The following is a 21,344-nucleotide window of genomic DNA, read 5'->3' as shown; positions in this document are numbered from 1 at the left end:
ATATATATATACAGAGAGAGAGAGAAAGGGAGAGAGGGTGGGCGGAGGGAGGGAGAAAGGGAAGAACGTCTGGAAGAATAATACCAAATTGGTAATATGTGGACTCTCTGGGACATAAAGCGGGGTCTAGTGGCAACAGAAACTAACTTTATGAGTTTCTGTACTGTTGAATTTTACAGACAGCGTATGTTGATGGAATAATCATGTTTTTGCATTTTAAAAAATTTAAACAAAAATTTTTCACTGAGAAAATGCATCTCAAAATGGCTTGTCTCCCCCTCCCCTCCCTTGTGTGTATGCACACCGTGTGCGCGCGCACGCACGCACACACACAACTTGAAAGACATTACTTTGTAATGGGGGTTGACCTTGAAATTATCTTAATTTGGCTTCACATTAAATGTGGTCTTCCTTAAGAACAGCATAACATTAACATGTTAAAATAATTCTAACAAGTTGAGGTAATTAAAGAAATTAAAAGTTGGAATTTGAATTATAAAATGCATTTAAAGAATTTTCCTTTATACACCTGAAACTAACACAACATTGTAAATCAACTATACTTCAATTTAAAAAAAATTTTTAATTAAGAAGTTTTCCTTTAGATACATAATAGTAATAGAAAATGAATTAATACTTTTGTAATGAATAAGAGTATGTATAATTTAAAACTTACTTTCATATAAATGCATACTGCTAAAGTGGTTTCAATCATGTTAAAAAAAGACCCAGCATTCTTGGTAGGCTAAACATCCCTCCCATAAGTTTATTATTATACTACAGCATTCCTTGCAAAACGGTAAAGACAATGATAAACTTGAGCTCAGTCCTCTATGTAGATTATGAGTTTCAAAATCAATAGGTCCAAACAATGAGAGTTTATCATACAGTTCTCAATAGAATCTTATGCTGGTTAGCTGCCCATCAAGGTTATTTAGTTTACTTCTCCCATATTTTGGAATTTTAAATATCTGTCCAAAGAATAAGGGATGTCTTAAATGAGTAAATTGTATTTTCTTCACTCCTCTCTCCACTTCCTTCTCAACCCGTTGAAATCTGGTGCCTACCTCTGTATTCCCACTACAGTTATTCACACAAAGACCCTTCATTGCCAAGTTTAATGCTTCCTTCGCCAATGCCATTATGCAAAGACGCTCCTGATTTTCTAGTTCCTCTAACCAATCTTTTTCTGATTCTTTCATTAGCTCGTCTCACTCTGTACAGGACTTGGACAGTAAAGTGTCTCAAGGTTTCATTCTATTAGAGCCTCTTCTCCTCTCATTTGCAACTACCATCTTCTTGCAGTTATTCCCTATTCATATCACCAACCTAGAACTTTCTCCTACACCAAAACCACGTATCTAATGACCTGCAGCAGAGGTTCAAAAACTTTAGGAAGCATCAGAATCACCTGGACGGCTTGTTCAAAAAGAGATTTCTAAGCTCCACCCCCAAAGCTTCTGATTTAATAGGTCTCAGTAGAATCCAAGAATCTGCATTTCTAATAAGTTCCCAGGTGACACACTTTGAGACCCACAGGCCTTCAGGACTCTCCCTTGGATAAGCCATAGGTACCTTAATTTCAACACGACCTAATGAGTCTCCCAGCATCTACCCTGGTTCCCTCCAAACCATTCTTACACAGCACCCAGAGTGATCATTCTAAACTTGATCATTTCATGATTCTTTGTTTAAAATATTCTAATGGTTTCCAAGGCGCCTTAAGACAAAAATCAAAATCCTGGGCTTCCCTGGTGGCGCAGTGGTTGAGAATCTACCTGCCAATGCAGGGGACACGGGTTCGAGCCCTGGTCTGGGAGGATCCCACATGCCGCGGAGCAACTAAGACCGTGAGCCACAGCTACTGAGCCTGCACGTCTGGAGCCTGTGCTCCGCAACAAGAGAGGCCGCGATGGTGAGAGGCCCGCGCACCGCGATGAAGAGTGGTCCCCACTTGCCGCAACTAGAGAAAGCCCTCGCACAGAAACGAAGACTCAACACAGTCATAAATAAATAAATAAATAAATAAAAGAACGTGAATTTCTTTAAAAAAAAAAAAAATCAAAATCCTTAACAGGGTCTATCAAGCCTCGCATGACCTGGCCCTTGCCTACTGCGCCACGTTGCTATCACTTTTTTTTTTTTTAAACACTCCAGTCACAGGGGACTCTTTCAATCAATTCGTAGCAAAAGCCAAGTTCCTTGCTGTTCCAGGATATTTAAACAAGATGTTCTGACAGAAATATTCTTCTTTTTCCCCTCAGCTTAAGTCACCTTCCTTGGCTCCCCTCCCCACCCACTAGGCCAGCAAAATCTTCTATCACCCTCTATTTCCTCCTCTTAGCACTGTCCACAATGGTGATTACACAGTGAATTGTGCAATTAGTAGTTTACTGTCCGTTCCCCACCATTCCCACACACACAAACTCAAAGAAGTCGCATGTCTATCTAGTTCCCACTAAATTTTCCACCCCTGCATAGTGACTTACCCTCAAATATCTGTTGAATTAAAGGTCTTGTAACATTAAATTATTTTGAAACCTCAAAAGGAAAAGTATTATTAAAAAGGGACTAGAGGCATTTTTTAGTATCCTTTAATGCTCACAAATGAGGAAGCTTCATTAAACTCTACCATCTGGGAGTTTAAATTAAGAAAAATAATGCCTTCAAAAGATAAAATGAAATCTTCCTATCACAAGTTCTTCTGCAACAAGATATATAGGTATATTATTGCTTAGTATCTGTACCAGTAGAGTACAGCACTGATATACAAAACCATTCAGTAATATAAATAAGTTTATAATGCAGCCTAGTATAATTTTTGCAAAAAAGTTATTTTACGTGTAAACCTGCATCAGAGAGTACACTCAGGCTTAGCAACAGAAGTGGTTTTAGTTCATGCTAGGAAATGGGGTGGGGTAGCTGCCTGGAATTAAACCTAAATATGGATAACCACAAATTATATAATAAGTATGAATATAACTGAGGATTAAATTATTATGCAAACAAACGTTATATAGATTCTCTGGGTTTTTTTGTTATATAGATTCTGATCTCCTTTAAATGGAAAGAATATCTGCCATGTATAATTCATTCACCAACTCTTTCTCTGAAGCACATGCTAAATCAGCATAGCACTGGCCTAAGTCGCAAACAGAGAACAAGTGTAACTATCTTAAGATGTAACTTCAACTAATATAGAAGAATTTACATCCAAATAAAGGTTATCTCCATTCAGAGTAGTCATTTTTAGAGACCATTTCAACTTGCCATCATACAAAACAATTCTCGAACTCCTCTCTTCTAATCACTTTCTTAGCTACCATATAAATGACACAAGAATAATAGGTTTCATCCTTTTGGTCACTGATTATTTTTAACGAAAAATGACATTTCTCATTTTGATCCCTAATTTTATGTATGAGACCCTGTTCAGAATCACTTCCCACTTTTTCCAAATATCAAATCCATTCTCAAGAGATGTTATTCGCCACCACAGAATATAGGTAAAAGAATGAGGCTGAAGGCACTAAAGAAATGCCGAAAGAATAGTTTCAAAAGTGTTTCTGAAAAACAGTGACATTACTGAAATAAATTCAAGATAACTTTGAACACATCAATCATCTCTTAGACATATAAGTTTTAATATGCTTATTTAAAAGCTGGTCACACATTTCTACTTTGGGCACAACTCACAGACAGGCCTGATCCCTGACTTCTGGTTCTCCTGAATAACAAATGACATAATGCAAAAGCACATTTACTATGAAGTACAGATTAAGAAACGGAACAAATTCTAACACTAAAATCTGGTGGTCTACTCTAACAACATGGCTTGGAAAGGTAGTGCTGTATACCAAAAAGAACACAGCTACAGAATGACATAGGCCAAGGTTCAACTTCTTGCTTGGCCCCTTAGTACCTACATGACTGATCACGTTACTTGAACATGGAGTCTGTACAACATCAATAATTCTATCTGTAAAATGGGAATAATACCATCTATTTCAGAGCTATTATAAGGACTATATTACATAATATATCATCTGATTGTAATTCTACCCCCTAGCATCGTCAAGGAATCCTCAAAAGAACCTAACAGGCTATCTGTTCCAACTCTCCATTTTACTAAGACCCACAGAGACTAAGTGGTATGCCAAGGTCACAAAGTTATTTAGCAGGAAAGACAATACTTCTGGCAAGCTTCTTGTTTTCCCAGTGCATCTGTTTACTAAATCAGTTGGTGTTTGTAATGCTAGGTTGCACAAGGCTGTGACATAGGGTCTCAAAGAGGGTTTCTGAGACAGTAATAAATCAAGGCCTCTTAAGGACAGTATTTGGAAATATTTCCCTGGCAATCAAGTATTAATAATTTAGTCCTATATATTAAATGTCTCCCTTGGATTTTAAGTCTTTGTTTTTAAACTTAGATATTTTAAATTACAGCTAAAACTACCTCATTCTGCGTAAATTTTCACTGTTTTCTTAAAAGGTTCTTTTCTAAGGAAAATATTAACCTAGTTTTAAATCAAGATACTAGAAAAAAGTGAATGTGTTTCTCATTAATTATGGTAACTGGTTATAATCAACCAAGAGACTTACCCCAGTTTCCTACAAGTAAATTCATACCCATACTTAAGGTGATGGTTCTTTATTAAGGATCAAAGCTTAAAATGCAAGATCTAAAGTTAATTCAAGATAATCTCAAGGAATTTTATTACCGATTTTCTTATTCAATCCCAAAAGCAATTTCTTCATATTCTGATACAGCTAAGGATGGCTTTTTATTTTGGGCATGAAAGAAAAATGAGTGTCTGAGTGCCTAACTCTGGCCTAGATGCTTCTGGGTTTTGAATCCAAGGTATAAATTACCACAACCAAAGTACTGATCATCTTTAATTTATCATGTAAGTAACCAAGACACATAATTACACTTCCACATGCCAATTCAAAAAGGATCTATGAGAACCAACACAATTTTTAATACTTCAGTTAAAAATGACTACCAAAAATGAGAAACTATGGAAGTAACTCATATTCAAAGACTGTTCCTAAAAGAAAACTGATCAATATGGTGACAATGAAAAAATTCTTGGAGAATCCAAAAAAAAGCATATATTTGCTGAATTTAATTAAAATCATTATTTGTCTCATAGCCACAAAATGTATCACCGGTTAATTTCAACTTATACGTTTGAAGAGGCTAATTACTACTACTGTAAATTAAGAAGAAGCCCCAAAATAACCAAAGAAGACCTTGCTAGTTAAAACACTAAATATGTCAAGCAATCAACCTCTTAAATGAGTCTCTGTTTTCACAGAGGAATTTTTCCTCAATAATGACAGAGTATTATTTTTTTAAATTCCTACACCCTAATCATAAATTCCTGGGAAAATAAAGACATAAAAACCATAATTTCCCAAGTAATCAAACCTTTGAAAAACAGTCACAGTACTATCCATATAATGCTGAAGGTTCTATTTTAAAATTTCAGGAACAGTGAGAAAAAGTACCAAAACTATAAACCTAAGAGAAGCAATAAAGGATACCGTAATGAGGCAGACAAAAAGGATAGTAATTATGACAGGTATCTAAAAGGAAAAATGCTTAGAATACCTGAAAAAGGTAAAGCAAAAGACATATAACCATGATCTAATCAAACCTCTGGATTGTAAAACCAGGAGTTCCACAGAATAAGAGAAAGTTCACAAAAGAATCAGTAAATAGACATCAACATTAGGGAATATTTACAACTTTGACTTCCCCTACAGTGGGCAAATAAAGAAACTACACAAGAGCCAATTTCTTTTCTAAGCTACTTTAAATTTCAAATAAGCATGTACTATGTAGGTTCCACAGTATCTTACATAATCAGGCCAATTCCAGGGGTTTAAGCCTTCCAAATCACAGCCCTTCTGACAGGATCTCAACTTCCTTCAAAGTAGTCAGCATTTAAAAAATCTGGATTACATAAACTTCTGATTGCAAGAGAATTATAACTCCAATCATAAAAGACACATTTTCCAGCAGTCAAAACCATAGCTGTAGAAGAAAAAACTACAAAGTCTCATGAGAGAAGGCCTGAACAAGATTAACAGAGAAATGCAGCAATATCATGGAAGAGAGGGAAGTAAACAGACAAATTTAAATTTATTTGCCCAGGATAAATTATAATCAATCAATTTTCCTAAAGATTCAGGAAAGTAGACTGGGAAATAAAAAAGAGAATAAGGTATAAAAAATTTAGAACAGTGCTGGGAAATTTTTTTGAGTATAAAATGAAAGGAGGAGATGAAAATTACGGCCTTCATGAACCAGCGAGGCAATCTAAGCTCAACATTTAAAGTACCAAAGATAATTAGGTAGAAGAAACAGAAAAGTTATAGAGAAAAAGATCAATAACTAAGGAACCAAAGCAGATATCACAATTAAGGCAGAGAAGTAAATGAAAAAGAATAACACCTCACCTGCCTGGACACAGTTGAGAAACAGAAAATAAGTAATGAATAATCAAAATGTCACAAGAGTCATGGGCTTACAGCTGACATGCCATTCTCTGGAGAAAAGTCACTATTTTATGCACAATTCTAAATGGTTTCATTCAGTTTCCAAGGAACAAACTAGAAATGGCAAGAGGATCATAATGACATGTACAAGTTAGGGCAGATGACAACAGAAGAGGAAACAGAAAAACTAAGAAGCAAACAAGAATTCAAAAAGCATACAAATTTTAGGACCAACTGGCATAAAGATACAAAACACATATTCAAATCAATAGTGAAGAAGTATCACTGTATTTCAACACAGTATCATGATCACAATTTTTATGATCATTGCATTAACAAAAAAAAATAGAAAAGATCTCCAATAAAAGATGATGGACTGAATATAAATTTTCCCTCCAGTTACTTCAGATCTCCCATTGAAACAAAAACAATTCATACAGGAAAAAAAAATAAAACCGTAAGAGCAAAGAAATTAAAAGTGGGGATGGGGTAACATAGGGGTGGGGGAATGGGAGGTACAAACTATTGGGTGTAAGATAGGCTCTAGGATGTACTGTACAACACGGGGAATACAGCCAATATTTTGTAATAATTGTAAATGGGAAGTAACCTTTATATAATAAATAAAAAATTTTAATTATAATAAAATAAAAAATTAAAATTATAATAAAATAAAAAATTAAATTAAAAATAAGACACACACAAAAAGTGGGGACAGACAGAGTAGAGAGAGAAGTCCATAAGTTTCTGAAAGATGAAAGTAGATGTGAAATTGATTGACATCACAAGCAGAGGGAGCCACAGCCTCATCATACCCTTTAAAGAGTGATGCAAAAGGCTGGGAACCAATACATCTGACAGAACCCCCAGAGAAGCCTGATTGCAAAGTAAGCCGTTCAGCCAAGGGTGGGAATAAATAGAGGGGCTAAAAATAGGAGAATTATATATTACCTGACTGACTGCATAAGGGACTACATTTCCCATCCCCCATCTCCAAGCAGCACCTAAACAACCGACATTTACTTGCTGGCAAAAGCACAGTCAGCTTTTCTCTAAAGAAAGTGAATAACTGTCTAGGGGATGCTGGCACAGAGTAATACACCCTTCTAATCTGGCATTTAGAGGGCCCACAGCCTGGAAGCTGGCTCCCCTCCCTCTTAACCTAAAATGCTTGTCAATACATAGGCCCCACCCTATACTGTTCTGCCCTAAAGTGCTGTGCCCAGAATTCCTACTCAGAAAAAAACACCTAATAGGGAAAACAGTCCAAGGAACAGGGTGGGAGGGGAACATCCAGACCAGGAAGCCGGTCCTTCTTTCTGAAACATGAAGAGACAACCAATCCAGGCATATAAGGAAAACTAAGTATGGAAAAAAAAAAAAAAAAGATTACAAAAACAAACATAAAAGCTGGCCAGATGGGAAAAGGAAATAATTGAGGAAACATGAAATGTCTTCTAAAAATCTACTTTGCATATTCTGAGACTAAAGAGAGTACTACAACATAAAACAAGAAAAGAATGGCAGAAAAAGAGAACAAGAAAATTCACGGATTACCCTCCTCTCAACAAATCAGCCAAAAAACTAGGGAAAAAAATCCCCTGAACACAGAGCAAAGAGAATCACAAAATATGAAAGTAAAAATGAGATGAGGATCAGTCCAAGAGAGAAAACATCTGCCTCCTGAAGAACAAACAAGCAAACAAGAAAATGAAGGGAAGAAAATATCAAAGACAGGAGAGAATTTCTTAGAGCTGAAGAATCTGACTCAAATAATAAGGGCAACTGAGTGCCTAAAACAAATATAACAAAAACAAAACAAAACAACATGTACAGCTCATTATGAGTTTGCAGCAGAAAGATAAAACAGAGACGATACTAAAAGTTTTCAGACAGAATAAAGAACAAATCACCTTAAAAGGGTAGTAAATTAGATGACACGTGATTTCGAATCAGCATCCCTGGCACTGGAAGACAACCAAGCAATGCTTTCAGAGTTCCAAAGGAAAATTATTTGCAACCTACAATATTGTACCCAAACTATCAGCCAAATATGAGAACAGAATGAAGATATTTTTATACATAGAATAATTCAGAAAACTTGCCTCTCAAACACACTTTTTTTGGAAGTTGTACTCCAAAAAAAAGATCAAGTAAATTTAGTGAAAAAGGAAGATCTATAATAGAATGGACCCAATTCAAGAGGACAGTGAAAGGAAGTTCCAGAAAGAGACCTAAAAGGCAACTAGTCCAAATTGAAGCAGAATTACAATTACGCCAGATAAATAGGGGACACAATACAACAGGTAGTATGATGAAGAGTTGGTGGAGACTATGATAAAAGCATACAATACCAGAAAAGGGGGCAATTAGAAACACCAAGAAAATAGGAAGTCATGTCCATTGTTTTTAATTCAATGGCTAGATTTTGAGCAACTGATAAAATAAAATAAAATACACTGGACCTTGATGGTATCAAGGTATTTTTCTTCAAGTGGCCCAAGGGCTGCTTAATAGGATCTGTAGAAAAGAAATCATAATCTGAGCATACTACCTGGCCTAGGATTAAACGATATTTACACATAGTATCGAAACCATATCTTGGTTTTTGTCATTTAGTGATGGACATATGGATGTGACAGCTGGGGTTGGGGGGGATGGGGGAAATGTGTTTATCTAGGCAATAAGAAGTAGAGCCACCAGTCTAGAAAGAAAAGGAAAGAAGAAAGAAAAAGTGGAAAATCCAGACAACGTCTAAACTGATAAATTAGCGAAAGTGTAGATCGACATTCAATAGAAACTAGTATGTTTTATAAAAACAACACAGCTTCCTTTGTTGCATATTCATAAACCAACCTCCCCCATGAACTGCACCCACCTCCTAAGGCAAGAAAAAGTCCATTAATTAAAGGTAAGCTTCTTTCAGTTTAAAATAATTTCTTTCAGGTTAACTCCGTTCTTAAGGCAGAGGTTCTCTGCTGGGGGTGATTTATCCCCCAAGGGACATTTGGCAATGTCTAGAGACATACTTGGTTGTACTTTAGTGGAGGTGCTACTGGCATCTAACGGGTAGAGGACAGGGAAGCTGCTCTACAGTCTACAATACACGGGACAGCCCTCACCTCAACAAGAGTTATCCAGGCCAAAATGGCAATAAAGCCAAGTTAGAGAAACCCTGCTTTACGGGAACTCTTCAGACTTTTACAGAAAAACGTTTATAGTTTCTCTGTTCCTTATTCTTATCATGGTATCTGGATGTAGAGGAAAGCTTTCACAGGCACAGGGAATGTTACGGGTGGTCTGAATGTGGACCCATGGACTGCCCTCTGGGTCCTCACGGGCCTCTGAGGTTTGATAGAGCCGTAATGGCATATACTGATGCTGCAGCAGCGTCCATTGACCTCCTAACATGGCCCCTCAGCTCCTGTTGGCATGGATATTCTTAGGGCCTCAACTACCTCTTCTAAGCAGCCCATGCTTGGGTTAAGGCCATACTAGCTGCTTAACAAATAAACATCAGTAACTTCACACAACTAAAATGTCTCCTTAAAATTATACAGTCCGTCGTGAGTGCTCCTGTTTGGTGCACAGCTTTCTTCCACATGGTAATCTGAGGGACTTGAGATCTTCCCGATCTTATTATCACACCTGAAGAGGCCCAGCCTCTCCATCTGGCCCTTGGATTGGAAAAGAGAAGGTGGAGAAACACAGCTGTTTTTCTCCCACCTCAGTTCAGAAGGGACAGTGCATCACTTCCATTCACATTCCCCTGGTGAAAACCCGTCTTATGGTCCCACCTAGATGCAGGGAAGGAGGATGGGGATAGAGGAGAGAATGACTGAGAAATGTGTTCCTGTCTGGGCAGACACCTCCCAGTGTTAACTGAACTAAGGCAAGAGAGAGAACAAATACTGGTGGGCATTGAGCTGAATCTGCCACAGCCGCCCTCTCCACAACGTCTAAAACCTGGTTCTTCCCCTCACAACAGCACCCTCATGACAGGCTTGCTAGCTCTCACTCTGTTAACTTCTATTTCCTTCACTAGGATTCTGTGAGAACTTCCAGATCTCTTTCATACCACATAAGAACAGGAAAATCACAGGGTGCATCTCTGGGCCTCGTTTTGCCTAAATACACCATATTCTTCCCCTGAAGCCATCTCATGTCAGCATAGGGCCAGTACAGGGCAATAAGCTACTTAAGTGGCTGTGAAGGTTCTGAACGTAAGGTTCTGGCTCCAGAGCCTGTGCTAGTCTGCCTCCCTAGATTTCTAAAATAATAGGTAGTAAGAGAGTCCTTCCCTGATCATCAGTGAATATTTATAAAGCATCCACATCTGGCAAAAGAGCCTAGGGAACTATTACAAACTCCCCACTATGATACACAGCACTGTTTTCCTTTACCTCTGGATTGCTGATCTTAAATGTTACTATAGTCAAAACAACAGGCAAAATTATACAGTAAGCAAAACTTGTCTTCAGAAGTCCCTCACCCTACTCTCTATTTGAACAATGTACCTGCGCCCTCATGTCCAAGGAATCCCACCTCATTATTCTTACCCAATAATAGTGTTACTTAGACTGAACTGCTGTCTCCCCAAATCTACCATACTCTAACCCCATCAAAAAGTACTTACACAGGATTTCCCTGGTGGTCCAGTGGTTAAGAATCTGCCTTTCAATGCAGGGGACGCAGGTTCGATCCCTAGTCGGGGAACTAAAATCCCACATGTCTCGGGGCAACTAAGCCGCTGCGCTGCAACTACTGAGCCAGTGCACTCTGGAGACTGCCTGCCACAACTAGAGAGAAGCCCGTGTGCCGCAACTGAGACCCAACGCAGCCAAATTAAATTCATTAAATTAAAAATTTTTTTAATTTTGGAAAAAAAAAAGTACTTAAACAGACTTCGTAATTTTCACAGGGGCCTGAGCCTTCTTTGTAAGAAGCTATGTAATCTGATAAACTACTCCTGCTAATAGTGGCATCCGGCAGCCAAAAAAACAAGTTACTTTAATGGTGGACATTTCAAAAGGATAGATTTTTAATTATACAGATCTGTGTCCCTCAAATATCACTCATAAAAATCATCCATACCAATCCTGTGCATCAGTTTTACTCTTTAAAAAAAAAAAGCATGAATTTTAAAAATTGTAACAAGTCACCTTAAAATACTGTATCTATTGTACTATATGTCCTTATAGTTGCAGTTTAGTCTGGAATTTCCTAGTGAGAAAATGGCAACTGAATGAACAATAAAGAATTATTTGCTTTACTCCAAGTAAAACATAGGATGTCAGTCAAAACACACGAAATGAAAAAAACTGAGGCCATCTTATTACAAACTGTATTTTCATCAAATCATAAAGTCAAAATAGACTGAGAAAGATCATAAAGGTCAAGACCTGTCACAAGGGGCAACTGCAAATAAACTCTACAAGGCATTATAATGTGACGGTTAAAAGGACAGGTTCTGATGTCAAAGGTCAGGTTAAAGCTCAAATTCAAATCCTTTTGGTAAGCTCCACCACCTGCTGCTTAGCCTCCCCGTGACTCAGGTTTAGCTCAAATCCTGGCTCTGCGGCCTACGACTTAATCTCTCAGTGCTTGAGGTTTAAAAAAGGACAAGAAAGTAGTCTGATTTGGGGGGGTCACTGTCAAGTACATATGTCAAGTACCTGAAACATAGTTAGCAGTCAACACATATAAGCTATTATTATGACCAACCACTCCTACTAAAACACCTTCAGGAGCTATCAATCTCCCTCTGAATCTATCATGTTTTTAAGCAACCCTGAATCAGTTTCTCCTTTTTATCTGAAAAGAGTCTTGAAGCTCAAAAAACATTTCCTCTTTTTTTTCAGGCCTTTGTGAATATGGAAGGTGGCGGGTAACTAGCTTATCGTTTGAAGATTCAAGACTCTTTTTTAGCCTTTTTATAGTACAATTCCCTTCCAAATATTACACAAAGGACAGCCTGCTCCATGGATTTAAACACTGCAAGGAGTTCACAAAGCATAATGAAATTTTGAGATTCATAAAAGAACAAAGAGCTACTGGAGCAAAAAGCTTAGATAGGTTGATGCAGAAGTCTATTAGCCTGCTCACAAAATATTGAATTCTAACGTAAGCACAGCGGATAGAGATTCCTCATGGTTTACAGTCACTCAGACCACTAAAAACATATAAAGGATATTTTTGGTAACTTTTTTCCTTAATAGCAGGAAAATGCTCTGTTTTTTCATAACAATGAATACACAGATTGCATGATAGGCAAGGGCAATTTCTTCAAAAGCAAATTCTGTAGAGAACAAAGCCTAAAGGCTCAGATTTTTCAGTAACACATATCCCTTCAAGCTTTACAAATTCGAGGTATCTAGCATTCCTTGCAGTTTGTAACATTAAGAAGTAACACAATTAAGCCTCATTTATATCACAAAGCATTATGCCTGATTGAAAGAAAACTAAGCATCTAGAATTTTGATACTGATAAATTTAAAGGTTAACACCATAGATCAATGCAAAGGTCAAGTAGATATTAGAGTTTGTGATAAATACACCAAAATATTTTTTAAAGATCTAAAGACAAAGAAATGTTTTTAAATAATTTGATGTTTGTTGATTTCTCCTATGTGTTAATATTGAAATATGCACTTTCATATACATTACGTAATCTCATTCCCCCAACAACCTTGTGGGATAAGGATTATTATCCTCCCTTTACAAATGAGAAAACTAAGGCCCAGTGATTTGCCTAAGGATACCTGCTTGTATAAAATGCAATCAGAAATCCAATTCAAATTTTCTAACCCCCAGATCAATGCTCTTGCTTTCACTGTACCATTGTCACTTCCAAAACTCAAGTACTCTAAATTTTAGCTCTTACAAAGTGTGCCAATCTTTTTATCTGGGAGAGGTAACAGTTATGAGGGAAGAAGAAAAATTCTACATAATGTTACCAAAAAAGACTCACTGTGTTTAATCTGACATGACTACCCAGTCCAATTAAAATGCTTTGGTTCATGTTGTCTATCCCTCTTAGAACACCTGCTTATCATCAGATATACAGCTTTCAGCCAGAGTTAAATGAAGAATCACCTCCTCCAAGAAAGTTCCCCAGATTAAATGACCTGCTTCCCTCTGCCAAGCCAACATCATTTCTTTGTCACCTCACTGCTTGTATCTAATTTGAACTACATTATCCCATACTCCTCTTTGTTCTCCAGTCTTACATCTGGAACTACATTTTTTCATTCGATAACTATTAAGCATTTGAAAAGTCAATGGTCCTTGCTATCATGGAGAGCTTACGTTGTTTCCAATTTTAATAAAAGTCAGAATAACATAGGGTAGAAGAATTTGATGTTTCCGGACAAGAGCTCCTTTCCTACAAGGTCTCTGAAGAAAGCTCTCTCCTTGCAAACTTGGTAACATTTTTCAGGGAGGAAAAATCCCTTCTATCATGTGTTCCAGATGAGACCTTCAACTTCATGCCTTTGAGAGGATATATGAGAGGGTGGGGACCAAGGTGGAAGGAAGATCTAAAATCTTTCAGGGATTTCCTGAAAGAAAATATTGACTTGAAATCTTCACACATTAGTCCAGACATCTCTTCCTGTGTCCCAACCACAAGGAAACTATACTTCAATCTCCTTGCACATAGGCACCTTTATTAATTAAGTATGCACAGACTTTTTCATTCAAGTTGTATTTATGTATTATTTGTAGGTCATATTCATAAGAATAAGATAGCACCTATGTCTTCTACTTTTAAATCCCCCAATGCTCCAAAATCATTGCTATAAATGTGTTCAGCTTTGGATAACATAGATATTAAAATGTAAAACTTCAAGTATTATTAGGATAAGGATTTTCCAAAATAATGTTAGAAAACTACATCTAAGTATCAATTCTTTATTTTGTCATTCATGCTTCAATTCAAGTAACATGCTCTTGAAGGATTATTTATAAACCAAGTTTAAATGTACTAAGGGCTCTCACTAGTTAAATTATGCAATTAGTCCTTTAAAAAGAAAGATCTTTTTATAATGCAAATTGTTAATTTTACCACTTTTTTCTTAAATCAAAACTAAAACATAATTTCATTACAAACAGTATGTGTACTTACTCCAAAGTATATTTTAAGGTTTTTCAATTCAGAAGAAACCTAAAAACTAGATATTGCCAAATTTATAGGTGCCATAAATGTTTTGTAAGAAACATATTTGATTGCCTCTAAAATGTAATAATATTCTAACTGAAAAAAATGTAGCAGCACCTTTTCATCGATCACAGCTACAACAAATATTATGATTCAATGAAAGAGAAATAAACCATGACCATTTTTAATTAAACAGGCACTTCTAAGCACCTGTGTACAATGTATTGTAGCTCAAATGGTTCACATGGAATTTGACCACAACAACTTAAGCTCCATAATTAAAGACCTAAAAGGTAGTTCTTATGTTTCATCTATTCCCTTTCCCATTACTTTGAACAGGCATATTGTAGTCATTCTATACATAGTTACTATCAAAAAAGCGGTAACAAATATTTGAAATTCTCTGTACTTTTAATAGAGGACAAAATGCATGCCTTTACTCTTCCTTCCCCAACCTGTTTCATAAAACTAGCATGATCTTAATAATTTCACTGCAAAACAGGTTCTATCTAGCAAGCACAGAAATTGATCCTAGTCTCTCAGCATGATCAAGTTTAGATGACACTTGATGGGACGGAAGGAGGAAACCTAACAAGCATTCCACCCATGTTCTTCCACAATCCTTGGAATCCTAAGGGAGGGACAAAAAAAAAAACAACAACAACAAAACTTTTTAAATGATTATTTGAAAAGACCTAAAGTAGCACTAATTTGAGGCTAACTTTCAGGGGAAGTTAATTAAAAATGAATAACCCTACCATACACAGTGCATTCTAATACTACTTAGAAGTCATTTATGTCTTCCAGCATCAGAAAGGCAAAAACTTCACTAAATTATCTAAAGTAAATATGCGTATATCATCAGTTGGGTAAATTTCCCCATCTGTTCAAGTAGGAGCCCAAGTTACCTATTATTTCAGGCAGCATTTAGATAAAATGAAATTAAGTATGTTCCCCAACCGCACGTCTCTCATAAAGAAGGGTGTTAAATGACTTTTGTGAGTGGAAAATCTGCATATACTGTTGCTTCGCCTCGGCCGGCCTTGAGAGGATGGCTCAAGGAACCAAATGCACGCTCTTTGTGAAGCTCCTTGGAACCTGATTCCATTCTTGAGAAGGGGCTCAGAAACAAACATTATATTTAAAAGTACAGCAAAGGCTTCGCCCTCCTCCTACGCTACAAGAAGGCCACAGGAACTGAGGTTTAGAGGAACACCACCATGGCCCTCGGCTCTGCAAGGGCGGGTGAGGTCTGCGATGAGAGGCACAGCCTCCTCTGGGGCTGTCACAGGAAAACGGGAGCCTCGCCTTAACTGCACCAAGTGACAAAGCGCCAGCTCTCCAGGCCGCCGGGGCTTCCGGCGAGACCCCGCCGTCCGCCCAAACTTCGGGAGGAGGCAGACAGGGCCAACAGAAAGCTCGTACCGGCCCCTGCCCCTGTCACGGCTTTGGAAGGTTGCAAACGCACTTACCGTGGGCCCCAAAACACTCCATCCCCGCCAGCCTTTGGAATTTCCCACTCCAAAAGGGGACAAAGGAGCCAAAGAAAAACTCCCCGGCGCGGGGGCCCGGAGTGCCCGCCCGCCCCAGCTCAGAACGTGGAAGTCAGGGTGTGCAGTCGCCCGTAGGGGTGCGAACCCGCCGCCCCCCAACTCAGGGACCGGCTCGACACTCACCGGTGTGGAGCCCCCGGAGAGGCGGGGTGCAGGCGGCCGGTTCCTCTGGGGCCCTGCACGCGTCCAATCGGACCCCAACTTCTCTCGGCCGCTGTCGCCGGCGGCAGCTGGGGCGCGAGCCCAGACCAAGAGCGCTGCCTGGCCGCCACGGAGGCACTGCCCGTTCGGCCCGCTAGGAGGGCGGGAACTCCGGCCCTGCGGTCTACCAGCCAGGGCGGGCCCCCACTTTCCCTCCGTCTGCGGGCTACCGGCGGCGGCTACCGCCCCGGCGAAAGCTAACGCTGCAGCCGCTCGGGCTGCCGCTACCACCACCGCCCGGCCGGGAACGCGTCGCGGCCTAATGCTGTCATCGGCCGAGCCACCACCTCTTTGGGCATCCAGAGCCTCCGAGATCCTTCACATTCGAGGCCCCGCCCCCAGCCCCGCCCCCCGGCTAGCGGGCTCCGTCGCACCCCCTTCCCGTCACGTGACGACGCGCGGAGGCGGCTATGGAGGACCCTCCTCTGCCTGGCCGGCGACAGGCGGCCTGGAGCAACTGTCAACACCTGGTTCCGGCAGAGTCTGATCGCCGCCGAACCGCCTCTGCACACTCTGGGGCGGTCTCGGGAGGCGAACCTACCGCCGCCCGCCCCGCGCCTGTTGAGGCGAGGTCTTCGGGACCGGTCGTGTAGGGCCCTGCCTCATCTGAGGAGGCTGCACCGGAGAGCTCCCGGGTAGGGCTCAGGGGCCCCCGCCTCCCCAGCCTGGGGCTTGACTAAAGTTTTAGTCAAACAAAGAGAAGCAGAAGGCATCGTGGTGTCTGGCTTGGAAAGCAGTAACTACTTGTTCCTATTTCTAGTAGCACGTTAATTGTGGCATTTAATGTACTGGTTTCTTCATGAGAGCTTTTTATTTTTGAGGAGAGGATGGTGCATTTCCTTCACGCTGGGATGCAAATAGCCTAGAAAATTTATTTTGGTTCCTAGTCCTGTTCAGGATCCTTCGTGCCAGTTTTACAGTCACTAAGTTTTACAATGTGTTAGGTTGGTGGCAGTTTAAACAGCTACACAGGAATTTGACAGTTCGTTCCATTTAAAAAATAAAGACTAATTCTTGATTTTTTTTTCAGGTAGTACTTAACTTTGGACATAACCTTTTGCCTTCCTTTTTAACCGTAGTCCAAGGAACGCTCCCCCCAACCCTGTTATTGAGAGGAAGAGTAAAATGCAAGTGACCAAAAGAAAGACAGTAACAGTACAAAAATAAGGGCGGTAGAAAAGCAGAAAGATCATAATCAAATTCTGCTAACAATGAAGGCACATGAAAAAGCTTTATGTAATAACCAAACTCAGTTTGTAACTCATTTTTCCTTCTAACCCAGAACTACGTTTTTTTCTTAAGTGATTGTCATCTCCTCATTACATTTTCTTAAGATGGCAAAAAGCATTCTGATCAGCTGGATACTTTGAAATGAATAAGCAATAGAGTTTGGCCTATATAATCCTTATGAACTAAGCTATTTCATAGAAACTGTAAGAAATCATGGACTTTAAGTCTTACCGTTATTTCATGTTACCCAAGAAAGAAAAGAAAGACTGCCAATTAAACTATGCCATGCCACGGATTTTTTAAAGGCACATCTTGAACTCAGAGATGTTAAAATATGAAAAACAATGAGTCTTAGAATCTATGCGATATTGTAATGAACTGGTGTTCCAATGAGGAAAAGATTCTATAGGCTCTGTTCTGAAGTCTGAGAGATTGTACTTGTAGTTCAAATACATTTGAGGGAAGTTTAGTATTCTGTGAATGACACAATTTCAGCAAAGCTAGTAATTTTGGAGTTTGTCAGCAGATTGAAGCCTGCCTTCTATTTTCTAGAGCAGGGGTTTTCAAACTGGCTCAAAAGTCCATTTTTTTTTTAATGAAATAGGCTAGACTGGAATCAAAAATAAAAGATCAGAGTGCATATATAATAAGGGGAAGAATTCTTTGTGAAACTTCTGTTTCAGTTATGGGGGAGGGCGCATATGTCCTGTGTTGTGATTTAAACTGTATTTCTTATTGTGAGTTGCGATCAAATAGATTTCAAAAAGAATGTTCCTAGAGCATAGATAACATGCAAAATATACCATCTGGGCTCCGTTTCTCTGGTGCTTTTCCTTTACTTTGGGAACTAAGACTAAAGATTAGAAGTAGGTGAATTGCCTTGCCTAATCCTCTAATGCCTCAACCCCACTTTCTTATACTGTCTGACGAAAACAAATGGTCATTTATTGAAATGGAAAGCACTGTACTGGAATCAAGGAGGCCTAGGCTATAGACTTAGCTAACTAGATATGTGGCTAGATAAATTACTCTCTGCATTTCAAGTTCTAATAAAAGTAGGAAGTTGACTACATGCTCTTTAAGGAATGATGCTCAATCTTTTTTTCCAGGGGATGATGTTCACATTTGAAACAAGTAGCCATGGTGTACCCAAGATTATGCAAATTCTTTTCAAACTAGCTATAACTCCTTTCAGACACACACACACACACACACACAAAATCAGAATGCAAGTAAGTGAAAGTGAAGATATTATAGGAAGACAAATATAACTATATTGCAGAATCAAACTTGGGTGCCCTCGCCCGCTCACAGTAAAGCCACTCATTAACACCAAGTTGTGGTGAAGGAAAGTACAGAGTTTACTGCAAGACGCCCAATATGGGACCAAGCAAAGAGAAGGAGGGGCTCATGCTGAAAAAACCCAAGTATACCTTTCACAGTGGCTTTCAAGGAAGGGTTTTTAAAGGCAAGGTGAGGGAGAGGGTCTCAGAGTGCCTGATCAGCTTATGGACATCCTTCTGATTGGTTGGTGGTGAGGTAACAGGGTGGTATTTTGGGAGTCAACACATCATCCTTTTGGTTCCAACCAGTCTGGAGTCTGTGTGCTGGTGGTCAGCACTTAACTTCTTCCACCTGGTACATGCTTTAGTTTCTGCAAAACAACTCAAGGATATGGCTCAGGATATTATCTATAGCCCTTGAGGAGGAACTAAAGGCCCTTGACTTTGTTTTATGGCTAAACTATTATTATTTTGTCTTGCTTGACTGTTTTCCTTTGTTTCTGCATTTTCTCACTTCTCTGATTAAATTTGCTCTTTGGAACTTGGGGAAGGCCTAGGAGGCAGAAGCTTTTCTATAAACAAGAGTGGGGGAGGGGAGTCGGGGGTCTGTCCCTGGGAAGGCCCCACAGGGCTCTGCTGGGTTTCAAGTATATCTTTAATAATATTCTGTATTTTAACTGTTGCTAGTAATAGTTACTTGTCATGAATAACTAATGATTTTAACATACCTCACAATTGATTGCAGCAAAATGGCATATCAATACACTACAGTTGAAAAATATATGCTTTTCAGATCCTTTCAAATCTGGTATTCTATGATTCCAGGAAATAATCATTCAGTCTAGCATTTTCAGTGTAATCACAACATAAGCAGAAATTGTAATATGTGATCTTGCATGGTAAATGAAAAATATTCAATAACTTCCATTTGTTATGTGAAGAGAGGCCCTGCAAGTTTGCTACTCTTAAATGATTTTAAGAATAGCATTTTAAACTAAAACTTTTTATTATAACTATCCAATTTAAACTCCAGTGAAAATTCATCTCTTTGCCTGGTGTTTAATTAATTATGCATTTCTAAGAATGAAAAGTTCTTTTTTCCAAATCAGTTTAAGCACTGACAGGCGTGATAATCTTTCCCACAGAAAACTCTGACCTAGAATGTAAGAAATTTGGCTTAAGGGTTTTTTGGTTTTTGGTTTTTGGTTTTTTTCCTTTAGCCTTCTGTTTAGACACTTACATTGCCAAAGATTGCTGATGAGGATTTTAGGTTAAAATCCTCATTTGTTCTAAGAAGACTGAGATTGAGAGCAACCTCAGACATAAATAAGGTATTTAACATAATTTTGAAGACTATGGTAGATTGTTTTATTATTCTTGGTCATACGACTTGCTCTAGCCAATTGTGAGCAGATGTGACACATGCTAACATCTTTAAGTTTTAGTGCAACATTCAGGGCAATCTGTTAGTCTTGTGCTGCCTGCCATGAGAAAAGCATGTTCCAAATAGGGTCTCAGAATAAGAAGATATGTGGAGCAGACCTTTACCCTGGAGCAGTACTGCAGCAACTGACCTGCAGCTACTAACACGAAACAAGAGTAAAACATAAATATTTGTTGTTTTAAATCACAGAGATTTTTGAAATTGTTATATAGTATAACCTGGCAGATCACCTAAAGTGAATATGAGCCAGCAGATTAGTGGTTCAAAGACTAAATGCACTATAGAACAGTATTCAAACTTCTATTTAATAAAACAAAATAATACACATCTACAAAACAGTCAACCAGATATTTGATAAACATTCAACTAAAATTTATATTAAAAAGAAACTCTATTTATAAAATCTACAGATTTGCTTGCAAAATATTTGCATATTGATTTTAAGCATTTTTGTTTACTATTATTTATCTTAACCAAATATCCCTCCAGGAAAATTTGGATAATAAACTTTAAAGAATAATATAGGCTTTGTTTCTGACAATATCATGGACTAGGTACCTCAGTCAGTGATCACACTGAAAACAAATAAATACCTGGAAAAATATTTTTTAACCTTATTAAATATATTGATTAGCTGGCAATAAAGTAAGAAATTATTAGGTCAAGAAAATTAAATGAAGACAGAAACCTAGAGAGCTGAGCAGATCCTAAAGCCAGCCTTTACCCCGTGGGCATTTGCCAAACCCAGTTAACATGACATTTTCGTGGTCTTATAAGAGATAAAACCCATGACCTGCCTAAACAAGAGTGGGGCGTGGGGGGAGAAAGCTTTGGTTCCAAAGATTATTCATCCAGAATAAAGGTGTTAGAAATAAACTTGCCCCTTGCTAGCATACACACCCATCCCCAAGTCTACAAAGAAAATTTACTGTCTTAAATGTTAGCACCTATGATCAAGGGAAAAGCAA

General features: G+C 38.6%; 1 protein-coding gene across 2 annotated transcripts in view; it reads right to left on the bottom strand.

Annotated features, from left to right (window-relative positions):
• The window catches only part of OSBPL8 (oxysterol binding protein like 8), a 207,723-nt gene extending 190,981 nt beyond the window's left edge, over window positions 1–16,742 (bottom strand). For both annotated transcript variants that reach the window (XM_007194985.2, XM_057556630.1), the window contains exon 1: window positions 16,342–16,742. The gene's annotated coding sequence lies outside the window, so the exon portion shown is untranslated. The remainder of the gene's footprint in view (window positions 1–16,341) is intronic.
• Between the last annotated feature and the right edge of the window lie 4,602 nt (window positions 16,743–21,344).

This window comes from Balaenoptera acutorostrata, chromosome 11 (assembly GCF_949987535.1).
Source record: "Balaenoptera acutorostrata chromosome 11, mBalAcu1.1, whole genome shotgun sequence".
NCBI classification, from domain to species: Eukaryota; Metazoa; Chordata; class Mammalia; order Artiodactyla; family Balaenopteridae; genus Balaenoptera; species Balaenoptera acutorostrata.
This window is presented reverse-complemented; position numbering and strand designations above follow the sequence as displayed.